Here is an 11,662-nt window from a genome sequence, read left to right as displayed (position 1 = left end):
CTCTTATGCTGGCCTGGCTTCTGACAGCAGTAGCAGATGAACGTCATCACCGTTCTTCTTGGAGCCAAGAGAATCAGACTTAGGGTTTGTTTGAAGGCCACAATAATGGCGGCCATTTTTTATCTCTTTGCTTTCTCTCCCTGGTTTTCTCTCAGTTCCAGTTATAGGACACTTAAACAGTTTTTACCAAAGTATCAAATGAGCTGTCTGGAGCAAAAGCTATCTTTTGTAGCTCTTCAACTTATCTGTCAGAGTTATCTGTCTGTCTATTGAATTAACATCTCACAAAATATGCTTTACCAGTCCCTCTATTAAACATTTTAAGAAATCAGAGTGGTGTTCATCTTTTTCCTGATAAATAGCTAACATTTAATAACTGAAGACTTGATTCTAGTTCTTAGACCTTGAAGAATACACACTTGAAAGAAATGTCTTCCACTTTTCTGCCTGGCTATTAGCAGCAGGGCTCTGACTGGTTGGGCTCCAGTGGGAACAGGTAATTCCACTGGTTGTCCATCTTTTGAGTCCTTATAACAATATAATATTCCTCTCCAAATGTAATAGCACCTTGTAAGGCTGCCTGCTTTTTATAGAAGTCAAAGCTTGGTTTAAGATTAACATTACATCTCTCCAATCTAGTTCCTAAGTCTGAATAAATCCTCTAAAAAACATCAATGAACTTATCAGGGTCATCTAAGGCACATGAACTCTGGAAGTTCCAAATTTCCTATTTACTTCTTTAAAAGGTATTGTCCTTGAGGAGCTTGCATAAACCCAGCTAAGAATGGGTGTAGCCGTGTAGAGGCCTGGATTATAGCTGTTTTAGAAGTCCACACCCTCTAGACTAGAAAGGCAAATAGGGGAAACCTTACTTTCACCAATGGTGGGCAGGGCTGAACTGCCTGGTTCTCCTGTTACTCACATCTACATTTCAAACTTAAATAACAATGACCTTTAATGTAAACCAAATCTAAACATAAGACATTCTTACCATTTTCCTTTTTACATCATCTTTTTAGTTAAAAACTAGCATCACAGTTGATACTTTCCTCTTCATTTCATTTAAACAGCTCTTTTTAACACGTAAGGATCAAATGTCTTCTGGTGCCCAATGAATCACACTCTAAAGGAGTAAGAGTCTTTGACTGAGATAACCTGGAATTCAATAGAAATTACCTTTCTGGGCATCCCCACCTTTTTTCTAATTGATTCCTCCACCCAGGCGTCCCTGAGTAGCCCTCTCCAGAGCAGGTGGATGCTCCTGTTGGAGAGAAGGGAAACAAGATCCCATCAGCCTATCCACCCTCGAACTGGCGCATGATTCCTATCTCCTGAAACATCTCACAAACACTTCACTTACTCTTATTGACTATTTGTAAGTTACAATTGGTCTGGTGACCTGAATGTCTACAGAAGGAAGCATTAACTTTGGCATAAAAGGTCAGTTAGAAGTGAGCACTTCTCAGGCTACAAAGATCACTTCTAGAGATAGATAGAACCGTTGACTGGAGAGATTTGGCCCCATGCACTGAACCAATCTCCAGACACTTGATTTCCATCTGATCACCTAGGTAAACATTTCTCGCAACTAAACAAGATTTAACCTTGGGAGCTCACAGGTGAGACTTATATTTATCATCTAGCAATCACATTTTACACGTTGGTAAAGACAATATAGCTGGCAAAAATCTTACTCTTAGTTAACACATAGAGCACAGATGTAAACTTCCCCTGATAACCACTATTGTACACTGTCTCAACCTTATTTCTGAAATAGTGACCCACTAACTTGTTCTACTGAAAAGATCAGGTATTAGTCCTACTTTACTAGTAGAGAGAGAGAGAGAGAGAGAAAGTACAATAGGTTAGTGGAGATCTTTCAGTGGCCAGGGGCCATTTTCCACCAATGAACCTTCAGGTTTGGCGCCTTCTCCCCTCAGGCATTCTTGGTTTCTTTTGGCCCACAAAACCAGAGATGTCTCCAGAAAGGAATCCAGCAGTTTCTCTGATCAACATTCCATCAGCCATAGGCTTTATTGGGGATTCACCAAAGAACAGCTGGGGAAACCTGTCCTCTGCTTCAAAGAGTGGCAGCTGCTCTAAGAGCATTTACTAGCTGGCAGAGCAACCACTGTTTGTCCAAATTCTATAAGGGATAGTTAAAAGCCTGAACAAGATTACCTAGTACTTTACATTAAAGGCTTTAAGGTCCTCAACTTATCTCTTATGCACAATGATAACTAGACCTAGGAGGAAAGACTGAATCCTCCCTTACACTAAATGTGTTTTGGTCCCATAAGTGTGCTGCTTTTGGAGATAGCTCCTTTTGGTGTCACCCAGAAGTCGGTTCTCTCCACTGTGTCTCAGGTTTAGCCTCCCGAAGGAGACCTGCCCAGAACACTAAGCCAGGACATGGCTTTTATATGTGTCCTCCTGGATGGGCATAGTCCTCTTTGTCTCATCTGACCCAGAGATGGGGTATGTGTCCTTTTTCTAAAATGACTTTTCTGTCTTCGGCGTTAATAAACGCTCATTTTCTAAGGGCTTTACTTAGTTGGAATGGTCCAAGTTTTCCTAATTTTACATGCCTGTAAAAGGGAAAGTACAAAGAAGTGGAAAAATTAGGAATAAAATCAAAGCAAGGAAACTGAAACAGATCAGGCCTGACATTTCCTCTAGCATGTAGAGGTGGATCAGAACCAGTCTATCCCAGTGAAACCTGTCCTCCAAGTCTTTAAGAACGGTTGCCGGCCTACTGTCATTTAACTGGCAAAAGGAGTCCCATTTTTCATATACAAGCATGTATATTTTCTAAGTTCAAGCTGGCTAAAAGGTCCCATTTTACAGAAGTTTATATAAAATCCACTAGGAGGCTTACTAACTTTACTCTAATGCTATGGCCTAAAATCGAGCAAGGAATACCAGTACATTTAGTCAAACAGTTCAAAGACAATGTATATGAATACACAACAGTCATAAAATGTCCCATTAATGAAATATGAACTTGTAACATTTTCACATTTTAACTTAAGATTATCAACATTTTACCAACAATATAAGAGACAAAACAGAAGCAATTGTAAGCAATTTTAACAGTACTATGTGAAGCAAAACTGAATGAGGCAAAACATGAACAATTATGAGCAATGGGCAAAGACATATTAACATTTTTTTTTTGCGGAACCGGGGATTGAACTCAGACCCCTGCGCTTGCAGGGAAGCGCTTATTCTACTGAGCCATCTCCCTAGCCCGACATGTTAACATTTGAAACAAATTTGTTACCTAAGCAAGTCCCAATTCAGAATTTATGAAAGAAAAACAAACTCATACCTCCATCCAATGATCTCGGTGGGAAACTCCAAAATGATACAGGGAAGAAAAACTGGTCTCAGGTGGGTGACCTCCAAACCATATAGGGAACCTCCAAATGACGTAGAGAAAAACGATCTCTGGACCTGACCTGCATGAGTTCGTGTTCTCTAAAACCAGAGAATGAATTTTAGGAACAACGGAGGTTATGAGCAGAATATATTTATTGAGAGAAAGAAAGCTCCTGTCCTGAGAGAGGGACAGGAGGGGGGGCCCGAGCGGGTAATTCCCCCCTCACAGCTGTTTTTTAAAAAAGCCAAATCCAAAGCCAATGAGATAGCTCAGTGGTCAAGAGCACCTGCTTAGGCATCTGTGGGGACTGTGGTTCGATACCTGGCATCATATACTGGCTGTGCCAGCTGCACCCCCAGGGCAGGCTAAGCTGGCCACAAAAAAAAAAAAAAAAAGAAAAGAAAAGGCCAAATCCAGTTTCTGTTCATTTGGTATGACCATTGCAGTAACTGATACCAGACTATGAAATCAACTGTATAATTAGGCATTTGCAGGTGGCTGACCTATTTTTGGGATCAGTTTTTGTGAAGTTATATTTCTCCCACCCCCAAGTTTCTCTCACACTGTAAAGTTTTTAAGTGAGATTTGATAAGTGTGTATATCCAGTCAGAATGTGGAATATTTTCATCTTTTTGGAAAATTCCCTCCTGTACCTCTCCTTAAGTGGGGGTGTTGCAAAGGATTCACCCAGGTCTGGTACATGGTAAAGATACATTGTATATTAAGCTGCATCCCCAGCCCCTGCCTTCTTTCCTTTAACCAGTTCTTGCTCCTCTCCCACCACCTTGTGACTTCCATGGACATGCCTTAGTTTTGTCTGTTCTTAGATTATATATAAGTAGGATTGGGTAGTAGATACACTTTGTGTCTTATTTTATTTACTCAACATATTTTTAAGATTTATTAATGTTGAATCTACTAGAAGTAGATCTCTTTTTATTGCTGAAGTAGTAGTCCAATGTATCAATACACCAGTTTTTTATCTTTTTTCCTTCTGATTGAATTTGGGTTGCTTTTAGTTTTGGTAGTTACACTTGAGATTACAATGCACATTATTGTACAAGAATTTTTGTAATTTTTCATTTCTATTAGGTAAATACTTAGGAATAGAATTACTGGGTCAGGGGCTGGGGAGATAGCTCAGCAGTCTAAGCACCTGCCTGGCAAGTACAGTGACCTGAGTTCGATTCCCAGTACCGCATGGCATGCCGGCCCTCAAACCATGCTGATGCGTGCCAGTAGTCTCAGCACTGGAGAGGCTGAGACAGAAAGATTATTACAAATCTAAGCTATTTAGTGAGACTCTGCCAAAAACATAAATACAGAAATAATTTTAAAAAAGAAGTACTGGGTCATATAGTAGATGCATGTTTAATATTACAAGAAATTGCTGGGGTTTTCCAGGGTAGTTATGCTATTTTACACTCCCACCAGCAATGTGTAAAGTTTTAATTATTCTATAGCCTCACCAACATTTTATCTTTTTTTTTTAAATTTATTTATTGTTTGCAGAGTTGCACATTGAACCCAGGGCTTTGCACATGTTAGGCAAGTGCTCTACAGCTGAGACACACCCCTAACCCCACCACTTGAAATCTTTTTAATTAATGCTTCTGAGTGTCCAGTGGTATCTCAGGGTTTAAATTGCATTCTTTAATATATGTTGAATTGCATTTCTTGTTATTTGTACTTTACACTGGTACTGGTACATCCTTCTGATGAAGATTTTGTTATATGGTAAATCCAGCAGATCAATTCCAAGCTCTTAGGTACTATAAGCCGTGTATTATAAAGCATACATCCAATGGTAAAGCAAAAGCAGCTGCATCTATTAAAGAACATGAAAAGGTGTGATTAAGGAGAGGGATTTTTTTTGTTTTTTTTTTTTGCCTAGTTCTGGCTGCCTTAAAGGCAAGTGTAGTGCAGTAGTCCCCTGCGCCTGACTGTGTTTGCCCAAGTGGCACTTTAAACAACTGAGCTATCAGGAAAGCCCCCTGGAAGGTGTGATTAGGGAAGGTCCCATGTGGGCAAAAAAGTGGTGTGAGGGGCGACAGGGAAATAAAAAGCACAACACAGCACACAGATAAATCAAGCATTCAGATTTTTAAAGGAAGTGTACCCAGCACATGTGCCTTTCATTGGGTATCCAAGTAAGACTGACAGGAGCCATATCATCTCAGATGCTTTCAGTGAATGTGAGTGTTCCAGAATTCAGTCTGATTAAATCATAAACGTGAGGGTTTTTTGTTTTTGTTTTTGTTTTTGTTTTGTAGTTTGTGCAGGGTCTCACTACGCAACTGTTTCATAGTGATTCTCCTGTTTTCAGCTTCTCCAGTGCTGGGATTATAGGCATATACCACTACACCCAGAATCAGTTTCTGGCTCAGTGTGCCCCAGGGGTAGGGCCAGCACAGGATGTGGTGCCAAGGATTGAACCCCCAACCCTGCACTTGCTTATGCAGGCACTTAGTCCACTGAGTTATCTCACCAGCCCAAGAGGTTTTTGACTATTAATTTTATTTATCATACATTTTAATGAAACAATAGGAAGGTATTTATGAACTATATTATGAAATAGTAATAAGGTTCTAAGGCTGGGGAGATAGCCCAGTGGTCTAAGTGCCTGCCTGGCAAGTAAGTACAAGGACCTGGGATAAATCCCCAGTACCATATGCCGTGCTGGCCCCTGAGCCCTGGTCACCAAAACCAGGCATGGTGGTGCAGCCTGCAATCCTGGTGCTGGGAAGGCTGAGACAGGAGGATCACAATGAATTCAAGTTGCATAGTGAGACCCTGTACCAAATAAATAAGTAAATAAACATTTTAATTTTTTAAGTAAGGCTCTAAGGGCCAGCCAAATAGCTCAGCGGACTAAAGTGCCTGCAACCAGGTGCAGGGGCCCAGGCCTGCTGTGCCGACCCCGCCCCTGGGGCACACTGAGATGGCAATTGAGACTGGACATGGTGGCACACACCTATAATCCCAGCTCTTGGGAGGCTCTAATCAGGCAGATAACTACAAGTCTGATCTAGTACTGAGACCCTGAACACCCTGGAGACCCTTCCCTAAAATATAAAAAAATAAAGTAAGGCTCTAGTGACATAAAGGTTATTAAGGGTCAAGCCAGGAAATCTGATGGACATATGCTGTCGCCTGAGGCTTTCAGGGTTTCTTGGGTCTTTGTTATTTTATTTTCTCTCTTAAAACAGTGGAAGGCCAAGCATAGGCCCATAATGAATTTGGGTTGGAGGCTGAGGCAGGAGGATAGCAGCAAGTTCCAGGCCAGTCTATACTACATAGTGAATTGAAGGCCAGCATGAACTAAAAACCAGACCCTATCTCAAGAAAACAAATAAAAAAGGAAAGAGGATTGACTCTAAGGTGTTGCCCAAACTCCGGTGAGCAGAGGGGAATGGTCTGCGAGCCCCCATTATGCTACCTGTACTAATTTTTTTCAATTTTTTATCCACTTAAAAGTTTTATTGGGATCTAGGGGTATATATGGTTTATTGGCAGGTCATGCAGTTAGCAACTCTGGATTCATCTGAAGCAGTAAAGGAAAAACAGGAAGAACAAAGGGATTTTTTTTCTTTTTTATTGATTTCTGCATGCATGCTTATAGATATGTATTATAAATATTTTTTCCTAGTGTTAGATTTGTTTCTTTTGCAGTACTGGACATTGAACCCAGAGCCTTCACAGTCAAGTTACTGCACCAACCCCTTTTTTTCTTTGAGATATAGCCTTGATAAGAAACTAAATTGCCCAGGCTGTATTCAAACTTCCAATCCTGCTCTTTTAGTCTCCCAAAATGCTGGGATTGCACATGTAATTTATAATTGTTTTCTGCCGCAGAGCTGGTTTAGTAGGAGCTGTCTTTTTCTTTTTTTCTTCTTACATTTTCAAAAAATTGGGGGGCTGGCAAGTTAGCTTAGTTGTTTAAGTGCCTGCTCATGCAAACGCAGTTAGGTGTAGAATACTGGGGTTCGATCCCCACCTCCACCTGCTTTACCAGACCTGCCCTTAAGGCAGCCTCCTGAGCCAGCCAAAAAAAATCCTTCTTAAACAATATTTTATTTATTTATTTATTTATTTATTTATTTGGTACAGAATCACTACACAGTTCTGACTTGTGATCCTCCTGTCTCAGCCTCCCCAGTGCTGGGATTACATGCATGTGCCAAACATGCCTAGTTTTTGTGGCCTGCACAGCAAGCCCTGTGAGGGCTGACAAGGTGTGTGGTACCTGGGATCAAACCCAGGTCCTTGTGCTTGCCAGGCAGGTACTTCGACTGCCAAGCTCTCTCCCCAACCCTTTTTTTTTTTCTTTAAATATTTTACCATTTACATTTGAGAACTTAGGTCATGTGGAATTAATTTTTGTGTATGTGAATAGTAGAATTCTAATTTTTCTCTTTTTAATATGGATAATTGTTCGTTGTAAATTTTATTTGTGGTACTGAGGCAAGAGGTAGCTAAGGAAAGGACTAGACAGAAAAGAAGGCCAACCTGCCATGGAGCCCACTTTCCAGACTAGATCTGCCTTTTAAGAGTTGAACATGAGAAGAGGACCAGGATGTCCAGATCTAAATACAATGGGGAAAGGCAACCAGGAAACTTAACTTATGTATAGTAAGTGCTCCACCCAGTGGTCTTTGCAATCCTTGGCTTACCTAGCTCTAATTATGGTATCATTGACTATGCAGATTTGACCTGAGTGGTCTCTGGACACCAGGAAAATTCCTGTGAGGGCCACAAAAGGCCAAAAACTGCCTCTCACTGGAGAGGCTGAGTCAGGCAGCATCATGCTTCAGACCAAACCCTCAATTCTACCCTAAACCCTAAGGCTTAAAATTTGACACTCTGAAGTATTTCTTGTCTTTTTTCCTTCATATAAATCACTGATCCTAATTTTTTTTTGGGGGGGGGGGCGTGTGTGGAACCGGGGATTGAACTCAGGACCTTGAGCTTGCCAGGCAAGCGCTTATCCTATTGAGCTATCTCCCAGCTGAATCCTGCTAAATCACTGATCCTGCTGCAGCTCTTGGGTATCTTCAGTTCTTGGCTTAGGACATCAAGAACTTGGTTAATAACCCCATACTAATACTAGGGATTAAGTCAAGGGCCTCACACATGTTAGACAAATGGTGTACCACTGAGCTCTGAGCTACATTCCCAGCCTTTTTCATTTTTTGAGATAATATCTTAATAAGTTGTGCCCCTGCTAGTCTTGATCATGTGGTCCTCCTGCCTAAGCTTCCTGAGTAGCTTAGGTTACAGATGTGTGCCACCTCTTCTAATATTTTTTAAATTTCCCATATATAAGGAACCTTTCTAGATTCTGTTGTGTTCCACACTTTGTTTTGTTTGCTTTTTTGGTGCAAAGGGTCAAAGCCAGGGCCATTGGCATGGTAGTCAAGCATTCTACCATTGAGCCGCATCTTCTCACTCTCTAGTCCGTGTTTTTTTTTGTTTTTTGTTGTTTTTTTTTGTTTTTTGTTTTTTCATTTTTTTTTTGGCAGAACCAGGGATTGAACTCAGGCCCTTGTACTTGCCAGGCAAGTGCTTATTCTACTGAGCTATCTCCCCGTCCCTTGATTATATATTTGAAACTACTATTTTGCTTAATCTTGTTTTTTATTTTAATCTTTTTTTTTAATTTGGTACAGAGTCTCACTACACAGCTCAGATTCATAGTGATCCTCCTGTCTCAGCCTCCCCAGCCCAGGATTACAAGCATGTGCCACTACACCCGCTTTCGGTGGCGCACTCTTGTGCCATCAGCATGGCATGTGGTACCCAGTCCTTGTGCTTGTCAGGCAGGCAATTAGACTGCCAAGCTATCTCTCCAGCCCCTTGCTCAACCTTTATTCTAAAAACTTTGTGGATTCTTTTGCCTTTTCTATTTGAATTTTTTGAATGATTGATTGATTGGTGTTTTGAAACATGGTCTCACTATGTAGTTTTTCCTGGTCTTGAACTCATGGCAGCCCTCCTACCTCAGCCTCAGGAGTTCTGTGATTATAGGCATATGCTACCATGCTTGCAATTCTTTTATTTGTTTTGTTTTGTGTTTTGTCTTGTCCTCCTCTTCAAATCCACCTTTTCCTCCTTTTATAAAAACTGTACTTTCATTTTTATCCTTTAGGGTTTTTTCCTTTAAATCTCTTTTCCCTCCCTCCATCTCTTGTTCCCCTTCCCATTTGAACAACTACTCTCATTCAATTTTTTAACATTTTATTTTTATATAAATTTACTTAGAGGGGCCGGGGAAGTGGCTAAGTGGAATAAGTGCTTCCCTGGCAAGCGCAAGGGCCTGAGTTCAATCCCTGGTTCTGCAAAATAAATAAATAGATAAATAAATAAATTTACTTAGAAAAGTTCAATTTTCAGGAAAAAAGACCTTCAACCTAGATGTTAATGTTTTGCTGTTTTAAACACTTTTTTTTTTTTTTTACAAGTTTATATAACTTTCTCCTGTATCATTTTAGTATGTACACACTCTGGTTGGTTGGTTGGTTGGTTGGTTTTGAGATAAGGTCCTGCCATTGCCCAGGCTGCCTGGTACTCCTGGGTTCAAGTGATCCTCCTGTCTCGGCCTCCCGAGTACCTGAGACTTCAGACATGTTCTGTCACACCCAGCTAGACATACATTTATTCTCAAGTGTTTCACTGAATATTTCCTAAAAAAAGGAATATAATCTCTGCACAATTATCAAAATCAGGAAATTAGTACTGACTCAGTACTGTTATCCAATTTACAGACTTACTTTCCAGTTTCACCAAATGACTTTATTAGGAAAGGAGGGCCGGCCTGATAGCTCAGTGGACTAAAGTGCCTGCTTAGAGTGCAGTGGCTGGGGTTCAATCCCCAGTGTGCCGTGCTGGCCCCGCCCCCAGGACATGCCTATAATCCCAGCGCTTGGGAGGCTGAAAACAGAAGCATCACTATAAATCCAATCTATGTAGTGAAACCCTGTAGACCTTATATCCCCTATACTAAATGCATACTAATAAAAAAATGAAAATAGAAAAGGAGAAAAAACATATTTTGTTGCCATTTGTCTTTTCTTTGGGGGTGATTCTGTATTGAGGATCTAACTCTGGACTTTGTGCTTGCCAGGCAGGTGCTTATGCTGCTGAGCTATCTCCCCAGCCCTGATTCTTCAGTTTTTATCTATAATGACTTTTCTTCTCTTTTTTTTGAGACAGTATCTCACTATGTAATGCAGACTGGCCTTGGACTCACTATGTAGCCCAGGCTGGCCTTGGATTTGTGGCAGTCCTCCTACCTCAGCCTCCAAGTGCTGAGATTACAGGCATGCACCTCCACACCTGGCTTTAGCCTTGCCATTTTCTTAAGAGTGGTGGCACATGCCTGTAATCCCAGCACTGAGGAGGTTGGAGCAGGAGGATCATTGCAAGTTTGAGACTAGCCAGGGCTACAAAGTGAGCTGAAGGCCAGTTTGAACTGCATAGTGAGACACTGTCTCAAAAAGACAAAAAAAAAAAAAAAAAAAGTTAGTGGGCTATTTTGTAGAATGTCCCTCACATACAGAGGTAAAATCTATGAGCCATTTATTAAATAAATTATTTATGAAAATAAATTTGATCACTTGTTTAGGGAATGTGTGCCAAAATTTCTGTAATGTATTTGCCATTTAATTCTTTGTAAGTAGATTAATATATATCTTGACTTGATTTTTTAAAAGATAGTTATAGGGCCGGGGAGATAGCTCAGTAGAATAAGTGGCTGGCAAGCACAGGGTCCTGAGTTCAATCCCCGGTACCACAAAAAAAAAAAGATATAGAACTTCAGATTTTGCTTTTCATCTTGAAATAGTTTGGTGAGACCTAAAATAAAACCATTGTCTCGGGGCTGGCGAGATGGCTCAGTGGTCTAAAGCACCTACTTGGAACAAGCTTGGCAAAGCACAGGGACCGCGGTTCGATCCCCCAGCACCACGTGCCGGGGCGCCCCAGACACACACACACACACACACACACACACACACACACACACACACAATAAAAAAAAATAAACATAGATGCACATGTATCTTCTGGAAAAATACCTAGGAGGGGAATAGCTGGGTTCAATGAGATCTCTAATCCTAGTTTTTTTGAGGGATCTCCACACTGATTTCCACTGTGGCTCTACCAGTCTACATTCCCACCAACAGTGGAGAGGGGTTCCTTTTTCCCCACAACCCCTCCAGAATTTGTTCTTGGTTGACTTCTTGATGATAGCCATTCTTTCTGGGGTGAGATGAAATCTCA

At 40.9% G+C, this 11,662-nt stretch overlaps 1 protein-coding gene across 1 annotated transcript in view; it reads left to right on the top strand.

Moving 5' to 3' along the window:
* Positions 1-11,662, top strand: part of Samhd1 (SAM and HD domain containing deoxynucleoside triphosphate triphosphohydrolase 1) — a 73,107-nt gene that overhangs the window by 32,296 nt on the left and 29,149 nt on the right. The window lies entirely within an intron of this gene.

The sequence above is a fragment of the Octodon degus genome, unplaced genomic scaffold (genome assembly GCF_000260255.1).
Source record: "Octodon degus isolate 3935 unplaced genomic scaffold, OctDeg1.0 scaffold00037, whole genome shotgun sequence".
Classification (NCBI taxonomy): domain Eukaryota; kingdom Metazoa; phylum Chordata; class Mammalia; order Rodentia; family Octodontidae; genus Octodon; species Octodon degus.
Note: the sequence above shows the minus strand (reverse complement) of the source record. Positions and strands in the feature narration are given on the sequence as shown.